A 24,953-nucleotide genomic window follows, 5' to 3' on the forward strand; every position below is an offset into this window, starting at 1 on the left:
GCCTGGGAAGAGAAGAAAGACACCAGACTCTCTTCTCCCCTTGCTCATCATCTGAGCCCTGCACGGATGCTCCAAGACAGGTGGGGGAATCTTGGGTTAACGTCCTAACCCACCCACTCGCTTGCAGTGAGATCTTGGGCCAGACCCTCAATTTCCTTATCTGTTAAATGGGGATAATGGTCCCAAGATAATAGGGTTCCTCTTCCAGGCAAGAACAAGCACTAACTGTCTTATAATTCTGGCTCATGTTTGGGTATCTACTATTGTCAGGCAGTGATTTAAGCCCTCCCTGTATATGGATTAACTCTAAAATGCTCCCCACTTAATCCCGTATCTAAGTCAGAGAAGTGAAGACTGAATCCAAGTCCTCTGCGCTCTTGCCTCTAGCCAATGCAAAGGTTCTGGCTGGTATCAATGGAGGAGGATCAGCAGTCAGGCCTAGGCTGCCCTTGGGCCTCTAGATCTGAGTGAGAGAACAGTGTGGCCAGAGGGCTGGGGGCAGGGTCCCTACAGCAGCCTGCCAGCTCTGGTCCCTCCCAGCTACCGCATCACCCCAGTGGAGGCCCAGGGCCGGTCCCTCCTGTCTGGCCCTGCTCCTGCTGGGGTCTCCAATCTGATCTCCACTCAGCAGCCTCAGATCTGACGCTGCCACCCCCTCTTAGCTCCCCAGTCCCCTCGGGAGACAGGCTACACCATTGCCAGGGCCCTTCTCCCCCTGGTCGCCTTAGCCCTGCCACCCCAATCCCGGACCCGGCTCCCACCACACTACAGAGCACGTGCCCAGACGTGCCAAGCCTCTAGTCTTTGCTTGGGCAGTGCCACTGGCCATCCTCAGTCTCCTTTTGACATCCCTGTCGGTCCTGCTGGGTGTCCTTGGGTAAGTCAACCTCTGTGCCAAGCTTACTCACTCCTCAATGAGGACGCTAGCAATAGCCATTTCACGGGGGACAAACAGAAACTGGGACTTCCCTGGAGGTCCAGTGGTTAGGACTCCCGAGCTTCCACTGCAGGGGGCCCGGGTTCGATCCCTGGTGGGGGAACTAAGATACCGCAAGCTACATGGTGTGGCCAAAAAAAAAAAAAAAAACATAAAAAGAAGCTGCCCTTACTGTTAATCTCTGCTTCCTGGCACACAACACAGAGCAGATAAATGCTTGTCGAATGACTAAACAAAGCCAAGTACTGAGGTCACTGCAGCTGCAGATCCAGGAGCCTGGACTGGTTTCAAGCATCTATTTCTTTCCAGCATATTTGCAAATGAGTAGTTTAAAACCCTTCTTTGGTGAAAGGAAGGCACACCCACCCAGGCTGCAGCCCACACATACCCTCCTGCACACTCAGTGGAAACCCATCCTCCTCCAGAGCTCGGGATGCAAACTGCTGTCCCCACAGCCATGAGGACGCCTGCAGGGCTTGGAAGGGAGGGCAGGCTCTGGACCATCCAGCCTGCAGTGTCACTGGCTGTTGTCTCTTCCACACACACACTGAGATGGGAAGAGCTGCCCCCTCTTTGGAGGGGGGACCCTCAGTTGCCCGAAGCCCAGCCTTCCCCCTGTCCCTGCAGGCCTTGCAGCAAAGCAGGAACAGGTGATGACCCCTCTGGGACCACATCAGAGCCATCTGGTAAATGCAGTCCTGGGTGCCAGGCCAGTGGCTGCTGGGTGGATCCAGCTGGAAAGCCCTGGTCCCCAGTCTTTTCCTTTGGGGCTTCCCACCCCCTCCATGAGCAGGGCAGTGCCCTGGCTTACAGAGCACCCAGTGCTCAAAACATCAAGTGGAAAAGCCCTGACCTCAGCAAGACAGACCCAGCTTCCAGTCCCATCTCTGCCACGGCTGTGTGACCAGAACCAGAGAGGGCTCTCCAGCACAGAAGCGGCACAGCCTCCAGGACTGTTCAGAGGAATAAAAGATACCACTGTTGCCCATTTTCTGCCACCTAGCAGGGGCTCCACAGCTGGTTAAGAAATCAACAGACCCAGAAGGGAATGGGAAACAGCTAGCCCCTACTTCTCTGGGGGCCAATTTGACAGTCTCTACCTAAGTCACAAATGCACACAACCCTTTGATTTCTGGAAATGTGTCCTCCGTGAGGCCGGCCTGTACCTGGCAGGATCTTGCTGGGCCAAGATCCTGAAGGTGCATGCACACAGCAGGGGGCACGGCTTAACTGTGCTGCCACAGGGGTAAGAAGAAAAGACAAACACCTCCACCTGCGTGAGCGCATCTCCTGAAGGAGAAAGGAGATCAGTGAAGAGGGGGAGGGGCCTCTCTGGGACAAAGGTAGGAAGGAGACTGAATTTTTACTATAAATGTTTTCTTCTTCCTGAACATGTGCTGGTATCACTGATTCAAAAAATAAAGCAAAAGCAACTGTTTCAAGTTCATGGCTTTAATTTTCGGTCTGAGATACTGATGTTTGTCTTAAAGGTCTGTTTCAGGAATCAGGCATCCAACCCCTCCCAGCCCCACTTCCCGCCCCTGCACCACCGCTCCCTCCCCACCTGGCAGGAGAGGTCCAGACTTATGAACCTGCAGATGCCCGAAGCAGCTGGTCTGACGTGGGTGGGGCTCACTTCCCTTAAGTGAAGGAGAAATACCTGGGGGACAAGGAGAGAGGAAAGAAAGAAGGGAGAGGGAGAGGAAAGTAAGGAGAGGGAAAGGTTATTTCAAGCAAAAGGTTGGAAATTCACCTGTGGGGTGGGCAGGAGTTAGAAAGCTGCAGCTTGGAAGGAACCCCCCTCAAGTCCTACTGCCGCAGCAGCAGCACCGGAGCCCTCCCTCCACCTTGAACCCCAGCACAGGTGCTGGCCTGAGCCACCTGGGACCAGGCACAAACACTGCCAGCCAACGAGCAAGAGATCCAGGCTTGGCTTGGCTTCCGGCTGGCGTGGCCTCAGGCAAAGGCTGCCCACTCTGGGCCTGGTGCTTATCGCTCAGTAACCCCACACCCTTTTTATTTGCATCTACTGAGTCCAGCGTCAGGACTGAGGGTTGGAACAGGGTAGGGCTTGTCACACACATAGGCGGGAGGAGCTACATTAAATCTGGCCTCAACCCTAGGACACACCCTTGGCCGCAGTTTAAGGTCACAGTTTGGCTGGAGTCGCTCAGGGCGGACTGGGCTCCAGGTCCCCAGCGCCTGGCCCAATGAGCTCCGGAATGTCAGCGGAAAGAATGATGCAAGACCGGCGCCCCCCGCACAAATGGAAGGAGCTGGGGCCTCTGGGTAGCGTGGAAAGAAGAAGTCACGGTTAGCTGTGAGTGACAAGAGCAAGCTAAGGACCTGCTGTTTATGCAAATGTTTATTTCTCACTGCTTACACAGTATTTATGAATGGAAACGCTGTACCAAAGGGGCCCTGGGCTGGGTGCACACCTGGGTTCCGCTCCAGCTTGGCTGTGCTACTCTGGACAAATTCCTTAGCCTCTCTGGACCCCTAATTCTTCACTTGTAAAACAAGCATTGGGGACGGATTCTTTTCTGTCCTTTCCTGCTCAAATATCCATTAAAAAAAACAAACAAACAAACTGTAGAGAAAGTGTAAAAGATTAATAATTCTCTTGACAACTAATTTTGAAGTGGTTTTCAACCAGTTTGCTGAGGTCTGAAAGTTTCTGTCCCGCCCCAAATTCCTCAGTTGAAAACCTAATGCCCAGTAATGGGAAAAGGAGGTGGGGCCGCTGGGAGGCAAGCAGATCATGAGGGCTCTGCTAGTGGGTTTCGTCTCTTCTAAACGAGGCCCAGGAGAGCTCCCTTCCCCATCCTCCACTGAGGATACAGGAAGTCTGGGGCACCCTGACCTTGGACTTCCAGAATCCAGAACTGTGAGAAATAAATGTCTGTGGCTTATGAACCGTCCAGCTTGTGGTATTTTGTAAGAATACACACTTCAATGAATTGAACAGAAAAAAGGCAGGGGAAACATGGTGAGGAGACCCTGGAAGGCCAGGTCGGAGGGGATCCCAGTCGACCAAGTCTTGTTGACACCCCTGTGCTTCCCCATCACCATTAGAAAGGAAAGGTGCCAAGATACCGCTTGGGTCTGCAGTTTAAGAAGCATGTATTTCAAACAATAAATGCCGAAGAGGGTGTGGAGAAAAGGGAACCCTCCTACACTGTTTTTGGGAATGTAAACTGATGCAGTCACTATGGAAAACAGTATAGAGTTTCCTTAAAAAACTAAAAATAGAGCTTCCATAGAATCCAGCAATCCCAATCCTAGGCATATATCTACAAAAGGTGAAAACTCAAATTCAAAAAGATGCATGCACCCCCAATGTTCATAGCAGTGTTATTCACAATAGCCAAGACATGGAAACAACCCAAGTGCCCATCAACACATGATTGGTTTTAAGACATGGGGTGTGTGTGTGTGTGTGTGTGTGTGTGTGTGTGTGTGTGTAAACAATGAAATATTACTCAGCCCTAAAAAAGAATAAAATATTGCCATTTGCAGCAATATGCAATATGTATGGACCCAGAGATTATCACACTCAAACAGAGAAAGACAAATATTACATGATATCACTTATATGTGGAATCTAAAACAGTACAAATGAATTTATTTACAAAACAGACTCAGACACAGAAAACTTATGGTTACAAAAGGGGAAGGGGGGGGATAAATTAGGAGTATCAGATTAACAGATCCACACTATCATATACTATTTTTTTTTGGCTGCGCCAGGCGGCATGCGGGATATCTTAGTTCCCCGACCAGGGATCGAACCCGCTACCCCGCGGAGTCTTCAACACTAGACCACCAGGGAAGTCCCCACACCATCATATATAAAATAAACAAGGATTTACTGTATAGCACAGGAAACTACATTCAGTGTCTTGTGATAATCTATAATGGAAAAGAATTTTTTTTAATATATATATTTTCTGAATCACTTTGCTGTACACCTGAAACTAACACAATATTGTAAATCAAATATACTTCAATTAAAGTTCCTAAGAAGAATCTAAGTGAAGGACTACGCCCTGCTTTCTTCAGTTCTGGGTCTCCCTCCAGCGCTGTGGCGTCTCAACCACTCACCAGATCCTGTCACGGACCGCTCCAGTCAGCAGCCTTAGGGGCTCCCATTTCCTCCCTGGGACAGATCTCAGCTCCCCACTCCCACCTTTTCACACCCTCAACCCTACCTTTACACCCTCCCTCTGCCTTCCCCAGGTTGGCATCGGGGACCTGCTTCGTCCTCCAGGCCCAGCCCAGAACCCACGTCCGTTCCAGGACAGAATTATCTGTTCCGTACCCAGCACCCTGCGTAAACAGACCTGGATTAGGCACTTAGCCCATTACAGTCTCATTAAATGTTTAACTGTCTATCTGCCCCGGCTCGGAGCACGAACCCTGTGAGCGCGGACAGCCCAATGGGAACCAGACAGTACAATGTGGGAACCAGACAGTACAATGTCCAATAGAATGAGGGAACTGGGCCACAGGACAGTCAGCTCCTGGCTGGGGCACCCGGGACTGGACAGCCTCACCTTTTGAGAGGAGGCAGAGGCTGCATGCATGGTATAGGGTCAGCACTCACTAATGGGAAGCTCTCGTCTGGTGAGCCTGGAGCTCAGGAGAGGTGCATGCCCACCCTGTGTCAGAGCTGGGATTTCCCGGATGCGTCATTGTCGGCACACGGGAAATCCGGCCCATCTCCCTGCCGGGACTCAGAGCCTCCTCTGAGCTCCAAGCCAGACACAAGTGACCCTCCCCAGATAGCCACGTGGGGCTGCCCACTCCGGCCCAGGGCTTGCATCTCCTGTCAGACTTGGGTGACCCCGTATCTTCCCTTCTCCCACCTCCAGAAAAACAGGTTTACCAAGCAGTGCCTGACAAGGCCCAGCGGGTGTTTTGTGTTGTCACATCCTAATATTGACACTAGGATAATCAGCTGCCCTCCCCGAGCCCACCCCAGTGCCCTGACCACCACCACCACGCCTGGCCTCTCCTGCCTGCCTCAGGGGCAACAAGGGACTTGGACCGGGGAATTATTTGCTTACAACCAGGGCCCGGCCCCAACCAACCCGCGGCAGGACAAAGCCACGACTGCACACGTCCACTCCAGACCCGCTGCAGGCTTCCTGGTGGCCGCCGACAACAAACTTCCTTGAACCCCCTTGGAATTGTTCTGAGCCAAGAAAAAAACAGCCGGACTCTCGTGGGATCCACTATGTCCACGGCAGGGGAAGCAAGAAGCCATTAATTGTCTACAAACTTAATGGGTTCACTAAAAACAGGATGCTTTCCAGGGAGAGGAGAAAACACCTCCGAGGTCAGGGTCAAGACCCACCGATGGATGGAGCCCTTCGCGGTGTACCCCCTTCCATTTACTAGAGGACTGGACATGAAAAAATGGACTATAACACGGCTCTCTGCTTTCTTTGCAGCTCAGTTTTTATACCTACTAACCACTCAATAAAATGTACAATAAACATACATACAACCCTCTAAACAGCTTCTTCCCAGAGTGCCCAGGCTGGGACGGGCACTGGAGATGCTCTAATGAGTGTGACCTTTCTAAATTCCTCTTCTAATGGAACTACAGGCTAGTGTAAATCACACGAAGTGAGCACACATAATTTCCACACTGTCTTGAGTGTCCTGAACACAGTATAGTCAAGTCTTAGGCCAGCCCACACTCCGGAGTGTTTCTCCCAAGACTTTTCCTCACTTTCTGAGACGGACCGCATTCTGTCTATGGAATGTGTATCTCTCTAAATAAATCCACTTTTTACCTATCCAGAAAAAAGGTACTAGGCCAGAGGGACCGCTGGGAAGAGTGGGAGGGCTGTGGCTTTAGATCAGCTAGTCAGGGAAGACTTCTCAGAGAAGGAAGCAACTGAGTTGAGATGATGAGTCTGACATGCACAAAGACCGTGCTGCTAAGTACATCACTCCATTTGTTTTAGGCCTCACACCCTCCCATGCAAGGCCACACAGAATCCCTGATGCTCGGAGAAATATTCCTGCGGACATAGTTCCACCAAAAAAAGAAAAAGAAAGACCACCTGGCAGCCATCTTAGAAGGTAGATTAAATATGTTCCCCACCCTTGCAGTTGTTAAGAATCCACGTGCCAAACCACCTGGCGCCATCTTAGAAGGTAGATTAAATATGTTCCCCACCCTTGCAGTTGTTAAGAATCCACGTGCCAATGCAGGGAACACGGGTTCCATCCCTGGTCTGGGAAGATTCCACATGCTGAGGAGCAACTAAGCCCGTGTGCCACAACTACTGAGCCTGCGTGCCACAACTACCGAAGCCCGCGCACCTAGAGCCCACGCTCCGCAACGAGAAGCCACTGCAATGAGAAGCCTGCGCACCGCAATGAAGAGTAGCCCCCGTTCGCCGTAACTAGAGAAAGCCCACGTGCAGCAACGCAACGGAGACCCAGCACAGCCAAAAAGAAATTAAAAAAAAAAGTTTCCCACCCTAAAGGACATTTTGAGGCACTCCCTGAAAGCCCACACTCTGGAAGCCACCCTCTCCAGACCCCTCAGGCATTTTAAACCAAACCCAAGCAAAAATAAACTTGTACAGTCTAATGTTGGTAAGGCTGGAGAAGCCACAGTGACCTTGAAGTTAAAATGGTGGGGAAATCCCCAAATCCGGGAATGAGAAGGGAGGGGAGATGGTGGGGGGGTGGGGGGGTGCCATTTAGGGATCAGGTGCAAATCACCCAAAAAGTGCTGTTCCGAAGGACCCATTCCAAGGGCATGTCCAAAATAAGTAGAAATGAGATTAAAGTGTTAACTCCAGAGAAGTCAGTAACAGCCACCAACACTTGGGGGTGGTGTTCCTCCGTCCCTGTTGGGAAACCTCATGGACCCATTTTATAGAATGAGCAAACTGAGGCTCAGAGGTGGAGTAGCCCGTCTAAGCCAACACAGCTGGAAAGTGGCTGCGTGGAGAGTTTGGCCTGGCTTCTAGGAAACGGCTCATAATGCCTCCTGAACTATGTCTCAGTTTCTCCATCTGTAAAATGAGGCCTCCCATCCTTGGAGGCTGGCCAGCACAGAGCCCTCCCTAGCGTAGTAAGGATAAAGCCGATAGATAACCCTCCCTTCCTCCCTTCCTGGGCAGCTGGAGCGAAGCCTGAGCAGAAAACCAAGCCACATGGGTGCTTGAAAAATGTTACATCAGCAGCGGCAGCAACACCCGGCCCCCAGGGTGGCTCCTTCTGGCGAAAATTACAGTAACAATGAACGGTTTACAAAACGACTCACACCCGGGAGGTAACGAGCCCGGAGCACCCCACCCCCACCCCCAGGGCTGGTCGGGGCCGCGCGGGGCTGGCGGCTGGACCCCTCGTGGTCACCGGATAGAACGCGCCCGGCGGCCCCTCCAGCGCCGCGGCGCCCGGCGGTCCCCGGTTTACACAAGCGAGCCGGGCGCCTTCCCCGCGGGGCGCACCTGCACTGGGCGTGGGTAGGAGGAGGGCGCCGCGCCCGCTCGGCGCGCAATTCCTGTTCCGGACTTCCCCGCGTCCCGAGTCCCGCCGGCCTCGGGCCCCTGGAAGGTGCGCGGCTCCGGGGCGCCCCGGGGTCGGCGGGGACCGGTGCTCGACGCCATCTTCCGTTTTTTGGTGGCCGCGCGGCTGTACCGTCTCGGCCCTGGGCTGGCAGCCCCGCTCTCTGGCCCGGTCCCCCGAGGACGTGGGAGCCCGGCCCCGGAGGCCGCGCAGGAGGGAGGAGCGGGGCGATGCGGCGCCGGGTTCCCGGGGCGCTGCGCAGAAGGGCCGCCCCGTTGCACAGATGCGGAGACTGAGGGCCGCAGGGGCCCCGGCTGCCACGGTCGCCAACCGGGAACGGGAGACCCCGCCAGCGAGGAGGTGTTTCGGAGCCGGAGTCCCCAGACGTCGCCCGCGAGTAACACACCCGGGACAGGGAAACCTGGGTACGGGTCCCCCATCTTTCAGCCGGCGCCCAGGGCAGCCCCCGGGCGCTTACCTGCCGGGCTCGGGCTGGGTAGAGGGGCGGACGCCAGCGGAGTTAGGGTCACAGCACGGGGGGCAGGGCTCGGACTCACCTCGCGTCGGCGGTGGCAGTGGCAGTGACGGTGGCGGCGGCCGCAGCGCTCGAGCCGGGAGGCGTATTGTCTACGGCTAGGGGCCCGCGCGCGCGACCATATAAAACGCCGGGCCCCGCCCCGGCCCGCCCTCAGGGCCGCCTCCCCGGCCAATAGCACGGACTCCAGGACCCAGTCGGGTCCGAATGGCAACAGAGCTGCTCCAAGTGTGATCTATTTACTTGTTTACTGTCTTTCTGCCTCCTGCGGTCTGCAGGTTTGTTTTGTCGCGTGCGCTGGTTTGCTCCTGGGAATATTTGTGGATGAATCCCCTGGCTGCATTTGGGTGGGTATTCCAGGATCTTTATATCCTCAAAGAACTCCTAGGGGATTGATGCTTTTTTCTTGCCCACGAGGCTCAAAGAGGACTTAATGACCTGCTAAATGACAGCATGAATTCAGCGCTCAAATACTGGTGCTCTTAGTGCTGGCAGCTTCGGGAGTTAGGTATTGTTTGGGGTTTTTTTTTTTTTTCAATTTTTTAAACTGTGGTAAAATGCACATAACAAAATTTGCCATCTTTGCTGTTTTTAAGTGTACTGTTCACTGGTATTAAATACATTCATAATGTTGTGCAACCATCACCACCATCCATCTCCATAACTTTCCATCTTTCAAAACAAACTGTATACCACTAAACAATAACTCCCCATTCCTCCCTCCCCCAGGTCCTGGCAACCATCAGGCGGTAGGTGTTTATAAGCCTATTTCACAAATGTGAAAACTAAGACTCAAACTTCTGTAGAAACAGCATCAGCAGCATTCTACCAAAGCCTGGGGTCTTCCTGCCCCGCTCCTTCCCCCGCTCCTTCCCACCCCGCATCCTTCCAGCTGCACCATCCATCACACCTCCATTCCCATCGCCATAGTGGGGGCAGCCCGCCCTGCTCTGGCGCTCCTGGGCCTAGGGGGAGATGGGTGGCAGAGAAGGGCCCCCAAAGCCTCGGGGGAGGGACAAGAAATCAGAAGAGGTCCAGGCAGGGTGGTACCCAGCCCTGGGGTGGGCTAAGGAGGTGTAGGGTCTCAAGTCCCCAACCTGTTATTGCTGGGGTGTGTTGCGGTAGAGGAATGCAAAGCAGAGCACTGGGGTTACAAAGTAGCTGTTGTTCCAGGAACAAAACAAAGCTTGTTTACCTCAGTCCTGCTGCTTCTTGGAACAGAGAAACAGCAGGGTCCGGGGAGCTCCCCTCCCCTTAGTTCTGCCATTTGCTACCTGTTGGAGATCCCCTCACCCCTTCTTCCCACCTCTGGAGTGATGACACTGATACAGATTTTTCCTTCATTGTTCTCATCTGTGAAATGGGATGACGGCATGCCCCTCCCCCCCCCACCCTATAGGGTTATAGAGAGGATCAGAGGAGATAATCATCAAATGTTTAGTAAACTCCCAGCAGAGTTTAAGCTTCAAGGCCCCTCCCACCCTCTCTTCTGGCCTCTTCTGATTTTGTAATCCTTTCTTTGAGGGCCTCCCAAATCACATTGACTCCAAGCCCTACAAAGCCTGGATTGCCCTGGGCTGCTAATAGCCACAGGGTGCTTTACAGGCGGAGGGAGGAGCCCTCCAAAATAGGGGCCTCTCTCCAAAAGCACTCTTCAGATGAGAAAACAGAGACTCAGAAGGGAAGCAATGGCATGGTCTCATCTATGTGTGTAAGAATGCTTCCAGAGGGGTCTCAAGGCTGAAGCCATGGTGCCAGGTACAGAGTAGGTATTCAGTAAACATTAGCAGAACAGCTGGAGGAAGGAGGACAGTTTAGGGACAGATGGGGGATAGAAGTGCCCAAGGAGGGGGTGGGTGAAAATATTTGCCTTGCAAGGTCCCCAAATAATATGCAGATCAAATGGACAGGAGGAAGCAAAAACCTTTTGAATGGGAATTGGGCCTGTAGAAGGCCTTGCCTTCCTATCAGTCCAAAAAGGATTAGATGGCAAATGATAATAGCAATAGCAATAACAATAGTAGCTGCCATGATCTCCTCAGATCCCTCAACCCCAGGGCTAAGCACTTTCTATTATCACCTATAATTCTTACCACTGTCCCATGTTACAGACACCAGTGCACCCACAAAGGGTCCATGGACAGGCAATAGAGAACTTGTGGACCCATTTTACAGATCAGGAAACCGAGGCTCTGAAAAAGGAGGCCAGTCACTTGCCGGAGACCACCCGGCCCTTAAGCAGCAGAAGCAGATTGAAGCCTGGATCTCCCTACTCCTGCTGCAGTGTCCTTTCCACCCTCCATGGCTGGCCTCCAAACCGCCTGGACCTCACCTTCCCCTTCCCCATCGGGATTTGCTGGCCTGTCCCAGGGCCATCAGGCTGTGGGTCCTGCTGTCAGAAAACACCATGATCCCGTGGGCAGTCCCTTCCTTCCCTGGGAGCCTCCTTCCTGAAGAGCTGCCTGCTCTGGAGCCTCTGGATCCTCCGAGCCCCAGGCAAGCCCCTCCTGCTGAGGCCATGACCATGTCTCTCCGCAGTTCAGGGATCCATGACCCAGCAGACCCTCTGCTCCAACTTAGGGTTGAGTTGTGTCCTTACTGTGACTTTCTTTGATCATTCGTTTAACAAATATTGACACCTACCATATGCCAGGCAGTGGGGTAGGTGATGGGGATCTAGAGATGACACATTCATGGCATTAATACAGGGCCCACATCCAAGTGGGGGAAACAGTGGAGGAGAAACCAGTGACAGCAGAATAGAGCTCTGGGCAGCTGGGCACACAGCACGCACTCAAGGAGGGAGAGTAAAGCCAGGCAGTGTGTGAAGAGTGGGGGCGGGGTGGGTCTTTTAACCAGGGTGTCAAGGGAAGCCTCGGTGAGGACGCAGAGGACGCCTTGCAGAGAGATGAGAACAGAACAGTCCTCCAAGCCCCAGGAAGGGGCGAGAGGGCAGGTGGTAGCCCCAGGGAGAGGGCTGGCCCAGCATGTTTGCCAAGTGCTGGCCTTGGCATCCAGGGCCCACCTGTGGAGCCAGACTCCAGAGCAGGTTTTAAATGGCTGTCTTTCCACATGCCGTCCCAGCCTTGGGACACCTTACCTGGAAAATCCTCCAGCTTTGACAGGGACTTTGTAATATCAGGAGGGACCCATCAAAGGGCTTCGAGGTTCTCTCCCTAAGCTGGGCCTGAGCTTCTTGCCAGGAGCTAAGCAACCTCACGGTGACATTCCACCCACGCCCACCTGGTGGACACCTTGTGGGGATACCTTCCCAGGACAAGAGGCTGTTGAGAGCCTGGTGGGCTGGGCATGTTGCCTGGGTGAGTTCATGTACCCTACGTGGACTCCTGAAGGGTAGATCTCCTCATTTCAAAGATGAAGAAACTGAGCCTCGGAGATGGGTCCTAAGAGGTCCATGACCACACAGCCAAGAGATTGCAGGGCTGGGGCTTGAACCCAGGTCTCTCTGACCTGTCTGATTTGGGGGTCTGTAGCTAGGCTTCAGGAAGTCTGTGAACCCCCTGAAGTGAAACAAAATGGCAATTGGGGTAAAAGCGTTTTCTGGGGAGGGAACCTGCAGCCTGGTAGGTGAGGGCTGGGACTTCGGGGCCACACAGCCCTGAGTTAGAATCCTGACTCTGCCACCTAAAACTTGCGTGGCCTCAGGTAAGTGCTTGGGCCTCTCTGAGCCTCAGTCCCATCCTCTGTGAAATTTCCCACCTCCCAGGGCTGCTGTGAGGATGAACACACAGGAAGCCCTCAGCATGATGCCTGGTACACAGTAGGTGATGGGTAAACCCAGAGGCTGTTATTGCAGACAGGGATTAAAAACTGCTGAAGAGGGCTTCCCTGGTGGCGCAGTGGTTGAGAGTCCGCCTGCCGATGCAGGGGACACGGGTTCGTGCCCCGGTCCGGGAAGATCCCACATGCCGCGGAGAAGCTAGGCCGCTGAGCCTGCGCGTCCGGAGCCTGTGCTCCTCAATGGGAGAGGCCACAGCAGTGAGAGGCCTGCGTACCGCAGAAAAAAAAAAAACTGCTGAAGAGTTTGAGGGAATTTCCTGTCAGTCCAATGGTTAGGACTCCGTACTTTCACTTCTGAGGGTGCAGGTTCAATCCCTGGACAGGGAACTAAGATCCTGCAAGCCACACAGTGCAGTCAAATTAAAAAAATAATAAAATAAAGAACTGGTGAAGAGTTTGACATACTCACAAAAGAAACTGTATCTTGGAGATGTGTCATTTATTAAATGAAATACACTTTACAGATCAGTGTGTCCAGTACAATCCCACATTAAAAAAAAAATCCATATGGAAAATTCTGGAAGGACTGAAAAACGGGAATAGTGATCATCTCTGGGCGCAAGGGTGATAGGTGGTTTAATGTTTGGCCTTGTGTTCTTCTGTATCTTCCCGATTTTCTATACAGAAGTATATTAACTTATGCTAGTATCAGAAATACATCACTTTTTACTCCAAGAAGAGGAAGAAAAGTATGTTTGGTCTCGTCCCAGGCCAGAGCTGAGCCAGAGACAGCAGCAAGTGCCTTTTGCTCCAAGTGAGACAGAACCAGGATAGACTACACAGTGGGTCTTAGGCAGGAAGTACAGGAGCTCAGGAGAGGGAAAACTAAGAGCTGGGATCCTAGAGAGGAGGCAAACATATCAGGAAAGGCTTCCTGGAGAAGGAGGTATTTGAAGGCACCCTGGAGAAGGGGCTGGATTCCAACTGGAACAGAAAAGTGGGTTTGGCCTTATTGTCCTGTGGGTACCTGGGAGCCATGGAAGGCCTCTGAGCAGAAGAGGGTATAGACCTTTGGGAATTGGAATCTGGCAGCCATGTGGGGAGGTATTAGAGGGGAAATGGTGCCTCGGAGTCTCTGAGAATGCCCAGGGCTCCTGAACGGAATGCCCCAGCCTCCATCCAACTGATAACAGTGCCCAGGTTGCCCCTCCCCCAAAGCTCTGCCTCCTTTATTTTGTGTTCCACACCCAGCCATACTCACTGGCCTCCAGTTAGTGAGTCCCTCTGTGGACAGAGCTGTTGTGAAGCCTCTGGGAACCTTATTACATCCCCATTTTACAGGTAAGAAGACTGAGGCTCAGAGAGGCCAGCTGAGCTGCAGGGTAGAGAGGTGTGGATGAGATGAGATAGGACCTTCCCTTCCCTGGCCTAATGCATCAGAGCTCCACTTTCCCTCACTTTCTGGGGAACGGGGATGGTGACACCCAACTCATACATCATGACTGTTCTGGTCACCCAGTGCTTGGTGGGGCTACTGCTCCCCTTCTTCCCCCGCTTGTTTTATCTTCCTTCACAGCACCTTCTGCTCTTTGCATGTGTATTTACCTGTTTACTTGTCTATTGCCTGACTCCCTGCCCCCCACTGAGACTAAGCCAGACTTGGCTTGTTCACAGCTCATGTATTAGGTGCTCCGTAAATACCTGCAGAGCAAGTGAACGCATGAGGGTGAGCATTCTGGGGCCAACACGCTCGTCTATTTTTGGTCTGTTTCCTCCCTCTGTCCCTCCCTCGGTTTTCAGACGCACAGACAGTTCTCCCCCCTTGAATGACATTTTAAAATTGCTCACAGCTTCCTTCTCTTCTTTAGCAAAAGGCGTGTGAGGCGAGGGTGATGCTTTTCCTTGTAGGACCCCATGTAGGGGGTGAGGATGCACATTTACACGGTTGTCCCTGGAGCTGTGAGGGAAGGTGGGGGAATTCACAAGGAGCCCATGGGGGTTGGTCCCTCTTGGAGTCTGGTGATGGTGGTCCCGGGCAGGGGAGTTGAACCTTTGCACAGCTCAGTTTCCCCTGGGCATTGGGTTCAGAGACCTGGATCAGGCCAGCCCTGCGTAGACTCGCTGCCAGGCAGGTGTAGGCTGACTCTACACAGGGCCAGGCAAGGCTGTGTGACCGGTGTAGCCACGAGGACCCCAGGCTTCAGGGTCCGGAGTCCAGGCTGTGTGACAGCTGAGGACACTTGGCCTCTCTGAGAACTCCCAGGGACTGCGGGGGTGACCGAGGTCAAGGCCAAGGACTGGCGCCTGGTGTGTGGTGGGTCTCTGGCCGGGGCCAGTGGAGATGGAGAGGAAGTCAGAGTGGGGTGGGGTCCCTGGGTGCCACCTGGGGAGGCCCCTGGGGACAAGAGTCGGTGGCAGTAAGATGATTTTTGAAAGTCAAGGCTGGTTCTTGGCAGCTTGAATAACATCTTGGAAACCCAGAGAAGGGAGTTACCCCAGCCACCTTTTGGGGGGGACTCAATTCGCCCCCAAAGCTTTGGCAGGAGCCTCCTCACAGCCATGAATAGGCAGGTGGATTTCTGCCCCTCTGGCCCCTTAAAATTTTCTGCTTGTTGCAAACCCCTTGTAATGAGCTGGCCCAAGGCCAGCAGCGCCTGCCCAGGCTCCAGGCAGCTGAACTACTGGGCCCCTTCTAGCCTCGGGCCAGCTCAGAGGGCCTCTGAACTCAGAGGAGCTGGCGGGACGCCTGATGCAGGAGAGCCTCCGGCCTTGGAGGGAGGCCACAGCCAGCCAGGAGCAGAGCGCCACCAGGAGCGGGGACCAAGGGGCCTGGAAGCAGATGGCTAAGGCCCCCAGGAAAGCAGTGGAGAACAGAAGTGGGCAACCAGTAGACTTCACAGAAGCTTCTCCATCTACCTTCCTGATATGTAAGAGGCACTTCAGGCCAATGCAGCCAAATTAAACTCATCTCCCCCAAACTTACATCTCCCACAGTCTCCCCGTCTCAGCTGATGGCAGCTCTGTTCTCCTTGAATGTGGGTCAGATCTGGGGACTCTTCTTTTTTCTTTTTTATTTTTTTGGCCATACCACACGGCTTGCAGGATCTTAGTTCCCCAACCAGGGATCGAACCCATGCCCTCCGCAGTGGAAGCGCAGAGTCTTAATCACTGGACCACCAGGGAATTCCCTGGGGACTCCTTTCTAATGAATATAACGTGAAAGTCTGAGGTAGACCCACATGTACTAACACGGAAAGACATCTGTACCTGTACCGGGTTAAAGGAGATAAAAAGGTTGCAGAATAAGTATAATGTGAATTGATTTACGCAGAAGAATGTTTTTCATTTGCCTTGAAAGTTCTGTAAGGAACACAGTATAAGGTCAAGGTTGGGGAACAGGTGTGGATATCACTCACTGGTTTTCTTTCTCTTGTACATTACTTGTAACTTTTGCCATAAACATGTATTATGTTTCTGGTCATAAAACAGTAACTTTTTTTTTTTTTTAATTTTTGGCCTTGCCGTGTGGCTTACGGTATCTTAGTTCCCCAACCAGGGATCAAACCCGCGCCCTCGGCAGTGAAATCGCCGAGTCCTAACCACTGGAACGCCAGGGAATTCCCAAAACAGTAACTTTTCAACAGTGAAAGAAGCCAGACACAAGAGAGAACATACTGTAAGAATCCATTTATATGAAGTTCAAGAAAAGGCGAAACTAATCTACATGATGGAGGTGAGACTAGTGGGCACCTCTCGAGGTGGGATGGGTATTGACTGGAAAGGGGCATGAGGGAACTTCCTGGACTGATATGCATGGTGGTAGCAGGGGTACCTACACATGTAAATACGCACTGAGGTGAATGCTTCACACTTGTGCACTTTGGGGGTATGTGAATGAAAACTTGATACTACAAACTACAGTGTAATAAAACAAAGCACAATGATCAGACCTGAGACAGCCAAGAGCGAGGATTTTAATCAAGACCCAGTTTTACAACCCCCAGGGGTGCTTGGCAGGCTGAGCCCACGGTGGAGCCAGAGGGGCCAGCTGTGCTGGTGACAAGGGGACTATCGCAATTGAAAACAGAACCAGCACGTTTCAGAGCAGATTATGAGGCTTAACCAGCCAGGTCGCTCAGCTCAGAGCCACGACAATTTAATAGACACGTGCTAGGGCCAAAAGACTAAATGGCCCGTGTGACCAAAATAACCTAATCTCATGCAACCTGTCAGGGGGACAGAGAACAGCCTCCACTCGGTCAGACAATTCCAGGAATCGGGGGTCAGGGAGGGGGTGATGTCTGCTCCTGAAGCATTGTAGAGCCTGGACAGCAGGCTGTGGACATCCTGCAGTGCCGGCCACCGCTGTCCTCTGCCAGGAGCAGGCTCAAGGCCCCAGGTTATCGCTCAAGTTGGGTCTGGCGGGAGGGACGAGGCCCACGTGGGTGCCGGCAGGAAGGAGCCCCAGTCCTGCAGAATCTCCTTTCACCCAGAAATAACATCCCTTCTGACAGCTGAGTTTATCAGCATGATAGCAGATTTTTTCAAAACAATAACAGCAGTCCTAGCAGCTCCCTCAGCCGGCACTCAGCAGGGACGGCTGGCCATGGTGTCAGCGGCAGCTGCTGTCCACACCTCTGCTCTGGGGGAGGAAGCCCCTAGGAAGACCTGGTCTGTACCCCAAGACGGGAGGCCGTGTACGTTTTCACCCCTCTGCACCCCACGTACTGGGCCCTCAGTTGCCATCTGTTTCACAGATAAGTGAATTTCCCCTTCATCATCCTGTTTCATCTTCACAACAACCCTCCAGGCTAAGAACTGAAGGTCCCACTTTACAGAGGAGGAAACTGAGGCCAGGCAGGTGAAATGGTGCACCCGACTCAGAAGCCAGTTTCTCATTCCAGGCCCTGGGTTTCCCTGTCTCATGACTGTTAATTACCACTCTCTCAACTCCCCTTCTCCTGCCTGGAAGAGCGAGGAGACCTGGGAGACAGCATTTGGGGATGTTTTCTCTCACAGGAAATAATTTCTTTCTTTCTTTTCTTTTCTTTTCTTTTTTCTTTTGGCCTCACTGTGCAGCTTGTGGGATTTTAGTTCTCTGACCAGGGATGGAACCTGGGTTCTTGGCACTGAGAGTGTGGAGTCCTAACCACTGGACTGCTAAGGAATTTCCAGGAAAAAATTTCCTTTTATTTAAAGTCCTTCAGGGGAATTCCCTGGCAGTCCAGTGATTAAGACTTTGTGCTTTCACTGCCGTGGATGCAGGTTCAATCCCTGGGCGGGGAGCTAAGATCTCGCAAGCCATAATGCGAGGCAAAAAATAAAAAAAGAAAATCTGAAGCCTTGTCCTTTTTTCTGAGAAAGTGTATGTATTCCCATGTCCCCACTAATAACAAAAGAAGTGCAAATAAAGCAATAATGATACTGTCCAACATCTAAGCCTTTGATAGCACACAGCGCTGGCAAAGCTGTGGGGACCCTGTCTTCTTGGGCACTTCTTGGGAATACACTTGGATGCAGCCTCTTAGGAGGGCAGCTCGGTCGGCGTCTCAAAACATGCCAGATGCATGTGTTCTCTGACCCAGATAGTTCACGGAAGGACATTCTGGGCAGAAGGGATAGCGTGAGCAAAGGTGTGGAGATGGGAAAACTGAAGTGTGGGCGTTTGACAGAAAAGGCTAGTCTGGCCCTTGGCCTCGGAAGGGAGGGAGCTGCTAGCCCCGCCAGGTGGCAGGACATACTCATCCCCGCAAGGACTGGGCTGAGCCGGCAGTGAGTCGAATGCGCTTCAGGGGAAGGAGAATTCTGGAGAGGAGGCCCCGGCTCGGAACCTGGTCGAGGTTGGAAACAGATGCTTAGCTGCCTGTGCTGGGCTGGCGTGCACAGCCCGTGAAGCCCTTGCAGCATTTATTTCTTTTCTCTGTAATCTGGGGAAGCGTGTTTTATGAGGCCAGTTCCCAGCAAGCTGACAGGCTCAGCAACAGGCCGGGTCTACCATAAAACTCCAATTTGAACTCAGGTGTGACTGACGTCCAGCTTCAAGGTCCCTCACTCGTTCATTCCCAACTGGAATCTTAGCATCTCCCCTGGGCAGCATGACTCTGGGGGCAACAGAGGGTGTCCAAAGCCCCTGCCCTCAGGGGACTCAGCGTCTAGAGGAGTGGTTGGAATTGGGAAAAACTATTCAGCCAATGGCGTAGAGGTCTGAGTCCTCTGACACACCAGTGCCTTTGAGGGTGGGATTGTCGGATCTGAGGCAAGAAATGAAACCTAGTGCAGCCCTTTCAGGACCAAATGTTTGCCTGGGCCAGAATGTCCTTGCAAACTTTCTATGGGACGTGGCCCAGGTCCGTGTGGGCCCCAGGAGAACTGCGGGGCCTGGGCCAGCCTCCTTGCCTCCATGAGCCTCAGGTTCCGTCTGTGCTGAACAGGGATAACGGTGTCAGCCTCCAAGGCCACAGAGGGACGATGCGGAGACCCTGGTGTGAACTGGGCTTCCGTTCTCATGTTCCTATGGGAGGCTGGGTAGCTTAATTCATTGGCAGGAACTTTTCTATGACCTCCTTACCAACACCAGCCCTCCCTGTTGGCCACCTCCAGATGTTTTCCTCCCCACACCCTCAGTCTATAAACAGCGGCCAGCGGTACAGTTTCGGGGAGTGGGGGTAAAGCATGTGGTGCGCTGGGCCGGAGGGAGGGACGAGGGCATATTGCATTCGGGTCCGGGGACTTCCCTGGTGGTCCAGTGGGTAAGACTCCGCACTCCCAATGCAGGGGGCCCAGGTTCAATCCCTGTTCGTGTAACTAGATCCTGCAGGCATGCTGCAATTAAGAAATCCGCCTGCTGCAGCAATGAAGATCCTGGGTGCTGTGACTAAGACCCAGTGCAGAGAGAGAGAGAGAGAGAGAGAGAGAGAGGGAGAGAGAGAGAGAGGGAAAGAAAGAAAGAAAGGAGAAAGAAATAAATATTTTAAAAAAATAAATAAATTCGGATCCGTGCACCTTACACAGTTTGTTGAATTCCAGTGGCAGTGCTGCAAGGCCACGTGCACAGACACGACGGGATGTGAAACCGAGGTCCAGAAAGGAGCTTGTAGACCCGAGCTCAGATCTGAAGAAAAGGATCAAGATTCAGGCCTTTTCTTCCCAGTCCTTACTGGTCACCTTCCATGGGGCACAAAGATGAGCAGACACAGGCAGGCAGTGGAGGCACGCAGGGGACTCGTCCTGGTCGGCCCCATAAGATGGGCTCTCTGAGCCTCCCTTACCTGTATCCCCACTTCTCAGCCTCCATAGTTCACAGAACTGTCTGTCCACAGTCCCCCTGCCACCAGCTACTATGGAAGAAAGAGCCCGCAGACCTGGGCTCAAATCCCTCTGGCACCTGCCAGCTCCCTCCATCCTTCAGTGGCCCTCGCCTGGGCCATATGGAAGAGGCTGAGGCAAGAACGTCTGCAAAGGCTTGATTCCTGAGCCGCACTGGGCACTGGGCATGGGGGGCGTGCAGGACCCTGAGTCTTGGGAAGATCAGCCCGGTCTCCCTCGGGGGCTTCTGTGTCTGTGCTGGGGCCCTTTTGCAGGGGTCGGGGGAGAGGGAAGGGCAGATTCCCCAGGAATCTGAGATCTGTCTGGTAGAGAAGGTCTAGACTGTAGTCCCTTCCCTTCCAGACCCTCATCCCAACTCTCCAAACCTGGGTCCGGCTGTGGGTGAACACACACACACACACACACACACACACACACACACACACACACACACAGCATGTGATCCTCATCTGAGGGCTTCTTTTTCATTAATGATGGATAACAATAACAACAACAGTAATGATAGAAACCGCCCTCTGTGCCTGGACTGTCCTCAATATCCTCCCCTGCGTTAATCCTCACAGCGCCCATCCCCCTAAGCTGGTTCCGTTATCTACTAGTAACTCCATTTGAAAGAGGAGAGACCCGCACCAGCACCCCAGGTTAGGCGTCCAAAGCCACAGCCTGTGGTGGGGCGGCTCCTTCCTCTGTCACTTAATGAACACCTACTCAGCGCTACCTGGCGGAAAGCCTGAACCCCTGACCCCGGCTGGGGGACAGTGGGGGGAGCCCAGCATGAAGACCAAGGGAGAGCTCCCATGGGCACAGAAAGGATGAGAAGGGAGGGCACTGAGAGCTGGGCCCTGCAGAAGCACACCCCCAGCCCAGGTGGCTTTTCTTTGAGGAGCTGCCCTCACCTGCCCACTGGCTCTGGGCATGGAAGGCTCTTTCCAGAAGCTGTCTGTGCATCCACTTTTTTGCGGTGACACGCGTTCTGACCTCTGAACTCCCTCTCAGCCTCAAAGTCCTGGGGATTCTCTCCTCCCTCTGCTGGGTCCATGAGCCGCCTGGGGCGTGTGGCTGGGACACAGCTGAAGCCTGAAGCAGCCATGTGTCCCCCGGCACCTGCTTGCGGATTTACCCCTCTTTCAGCTACGCTGTGCCAGCCCTGGCTTGGGGGATGGATGGGGAGCCTGGGCCCTGGCCCCGCAGCCCGGGCTTCTGGACAGGACCACAGGGCATTCAGGGCCAGGCCTGGGACACGGGCACGAGATGGGAAACCAAGGTGCTCGGGGTTGTGTTTTCTGCCTGAGTGGGGAGCAGCGTGGCGGAGGGTGAGGGGAAGGACAAGTCCACAAGGGGACTGGCCCAGAGTAGACTCACCACCGACTTTGGCAAAAAGGGAGGAGAGATGGGACTTCCCTGGTGGTCCAGTGGTTAAGACTCTGCGCTTCCACTGCAGGGGATACGGGTTCGATCCCTTGTTGGGGAACTAAGATCCCGAAAGCCGTGCTGGTGAGGCAAAAAAAAAAAAAAAAGGGAGGAGAGAAAGAGGAAGTGACAGAAGAAACTTATAGACAAAGGAGTGAAATGGAGGAAGCCAGAACAGGTTGCAGAGGTTAGGAATCACTGGCCCCATAGGGCCTGTGTGTATTTCTTGTCCAAAAATAGTACATGAGTACTTATTCGCTTTCGTGCTAATGGTCCCTCTCCCCCAAGGGACCTGTGTTTGTCCCACCGAAGCCAAGCTTGGGGTAAGGGCCCCGTAATTATCTTTCAAGTGATAATGACAATGTCTGTTTTCCAATGCTGGTCCTGCCTTCTAAACAGAGCTCACAACCCACTCTTGGGCAACCACAGTATCAAGAAAGATGCTACTCCTGAGGGATTTTCCCAAGAGAGTCTGTTCTCACCCTTTTTCTTTTTTTGGCCATACTGTGCAATTTATGGGATCTTAGTTCCCCAACCAGGGATTGAACCCAGGTCCTCGGCAGTGAGAGCATGGAGTCCTAACCACTGGACCACCAGGGAATTCCCTTTTCACCCATTTCATTTTTTTTAAAAACTAATTTATTTTTATTTTTGGCTGTGTCGGGTCTTCGTTGCTGCACGCAGGCTTTCTCTGATTGCAGCAAGCAGGGGCTACTCTTTGTTGCGGCGCGTGGGCTTCTCATTGCAGTGCCTTTTCTTGTTGTGGAGCACGGGCTCTAGGTTCGCGGGCTTCAGTAGTTGTGGCACGCAGGCTCAGTAGTTGTGGCTCGCGGGCTCTAGAGCACAGGCTCAGCAGTTGTGGCACACAGGCTTAGTTGCTCCGCAGCATGTGGGATCTTCCTGGACAAGGGCTCAAACCCGTGTACCCTGCATTGGCAGGCGGATTCTTAACCACTGCTGGGGAAGCCCCCTTTTCACTCATTTTTTAAAAAATTTATTTATTTTTAAAGTTTATTCATTTATATATATTTTTTTGGCTGCACTGGGTCTTCGCTGCTGCATGCGGGCTTTCTCTAGTTGCACTTGAGTGGGGGCTGCTCTTCGTTGTGGTGCGCAGGCCTCCCATTGCGGTGGCTTCTCTTGTTGCGGAGCACGGGCTCCAGGCACGCGGGCTTCAGTAGTTGTGGCGCACGGGTTCAGTAGTTGTGGATCGCAGGCTCCAGAGTGCAGGCTCAGTAGTTGTGGCGCACGGGCTCCGTTGCTCCACGGCATGTGGGATCCTCCCGGACCAGGGCTCAAACCCGTGTCCCCTGCATTGGCAGGTGGAGTCCTAACCACTGCGCCACCAGGGAAGCCCCTTCAATCATTTCTGAGCCCACAGGGACTCTACTCCTTTGGCCCCAGGCCAGGCAGCTCCCCTCCCCCCACCCTCACCCTGGGGCCAGAAATGCGTGTGACAAAACCGGAGCTGGGCTCCAGTGTCCAGTCCCTCCCTCAGTCCTTAGTGGATGCTCAGTCTGGATCTTGGTTCTGGACTTCTGGCCTCACGCAGCAAGGGCCCAGGGTGAGGGTACTAGGGACCCCAGTGAGGTGGGGGGAGCAGAGGTCTGTGTACCTGCAGGGCAGGGCCAGCCGGCTGGCTTGAGCCTAAGCAGGGTGGTGGGTTGGTGCTGGATCTGTAGTAATGCTGGGCACCATTGCAGGTTCGTCATGGCCTCAGGGAACTGGGCTGGGGCTCCATCAAAATCCTTGAATGGTTCTGGCTGGCACCTTGACAATGGCAAGCTGCCCTTGGAGGCAGCATGAGTCAGGCAGGTCATTCAGTGCCAGTCACAGCTGGATTGATAATAGTAATGGGCGTCATGGCCTTGGGCAAGTTAATTAGTGCCTTCAAGCCTCAGATTCCATTTTTTTTTTTCCAGATACCATATTAAAGAGTGGGGATATCACACCCCTTAGGATCCCTGCTATTTAAATAAATAAATAAACAAACCCAACAACAGGAAATAAGTATTGGTGAGGACGTGGACAGATTGGAACCCTTGTGCCCTGTTGGCGACGGGTATAAAATGCCATAGCCAGGGTGGTTGAGGCCTCTGGGCTGGGATGAACCTCGCTGCGGGTGGAGCCAGAGGAGCCACGGCCAGTACAGTGGTAGCAGTTTGCAGGCTGTCCTTTTTTTTGTTTGTTTGGTTTTTTTTTGCAGTACGCCGGCCTCTCACTGTTGTGGCCCCTCCCGTTGCAGAGCACAGGCTCCAGACACGCAGACTCAGCGGCCATGGCTCACGGGCCCAGCCGCTCCGCGGCATGTGGCATCCTCCTGGACCGGGACACAAACTCGTTTCCCCTGCATCGGCAGGCGGACTCCCAACCACTGCGCCACCAGGGAAGCCCTTGCAGGCTGTCTTGTGCTTTGAAAGCCAGGAAACACATGGAGCCTCAAGTAAAACAAGTTTTTCAAAGTCTACCAAAATGTGCCTTCTGTGGTGGGTATTACAGAGGTGGGTTTGAACTCAAAATGACAAAATGGGAAGCAGCATTAGCATGGTAATTAGTGTAAGCCCTACTGCCAATAAAGGAAAAATAAGAAATGTTTATTAACGAGCTATGCTTTTAAATCACACGACAAGGGGGGATCTCCTTAAATAGTAGCCCAAAATCAGTGATGCTAAAGATTTACTAGAAGGTCAAACTGAAAAATGAAATAAATGTATGATGAAGTTTACTTTTTTTTTTTTTGGACCGAACCACGCAGGTTGGGGGATCTTAGTTCCCCAACCAGGGATCGAACCCAGGTCCTCGTCAATGTTAAGCACAGAGTCCTAACCACTGGACCACCAGGGAATTTCCATATGATGAATTTTAAGTTCTTATTCATTTATGTACTTGAGTACCAGCTTTTTAAAAATAAAGTGCCTCAAAACTTAAAATGGTGTAGACACCCCTCAAAAAACGAAACAGAATTATCATAGGATCCAGCAAGCCCACTTCTGAGAATATCTCCAAAAAAATTGAAAGCAGCCTCTTGAACAGATATTTGAACACCCATGTTCAGAGTTATTCACAATGGCCAAAAGGTGGGAACAACTCAAGTACATGTCCATTGACTGATGAATGAATGAACAAGAAGATAAATACATACAATGGAGTATTATTCAGCCTTAAAGAGGAAAAGGCATTCTGACACATGCTACAACAGGGATGAAACTTGAGGACGTTATGCTAAGTGAAATAAGCCAGTCACAAAAAGACAAATACTGTGTGATTAGTTATATGAGGTACCTGGAGTAATTAAGTTCATAGAGACAGAAAGCAGAATAATGGGCGCCAGGGGTTGGGGGAAGGGGGAAATGGGGAGTTAGTGTTTAGTGGGAAAAGTTTCAGTTTTGCAAGATGATTAAGTTCTAAAGATTGGTTATGCAACAATGTGAATATACTTTATCACACTACTGAACTGTACACTTA

At 52.7% G+C, this 24,953-nt stretch overlaps 1 pseudogene; it reads left to right on the top strand.

Moving 5' to 3' along the window:
- Window positions 1-23,350: 23,350 nt before the first annotated feature.
- Window positions 23,351-24,191, top strand: LOC103087365 (mitochondrial import inner membrane translocase subunit TIM14 pseudogene; annotated as a pseudogene).
- The last annotated feature ends 762 nt before the right edge of the window (window positions 24,192-24,953 follow it).

Source organism: Lipotes vexillifer, unplaced genomic scaffold (genome assembly GCF_000442215.2).
Source record: "Lipotes vexillifer unplaced genomic scaffold, Lipotes_vexillifer_v1.1 scaffold382, whole genome shotgun sequence".
NCBI lineage: Eukaryota > Metazoa > Chordata > Mammalia > Artiodactyla > Lipotidae > Lipotes > Lipotes vexillifer.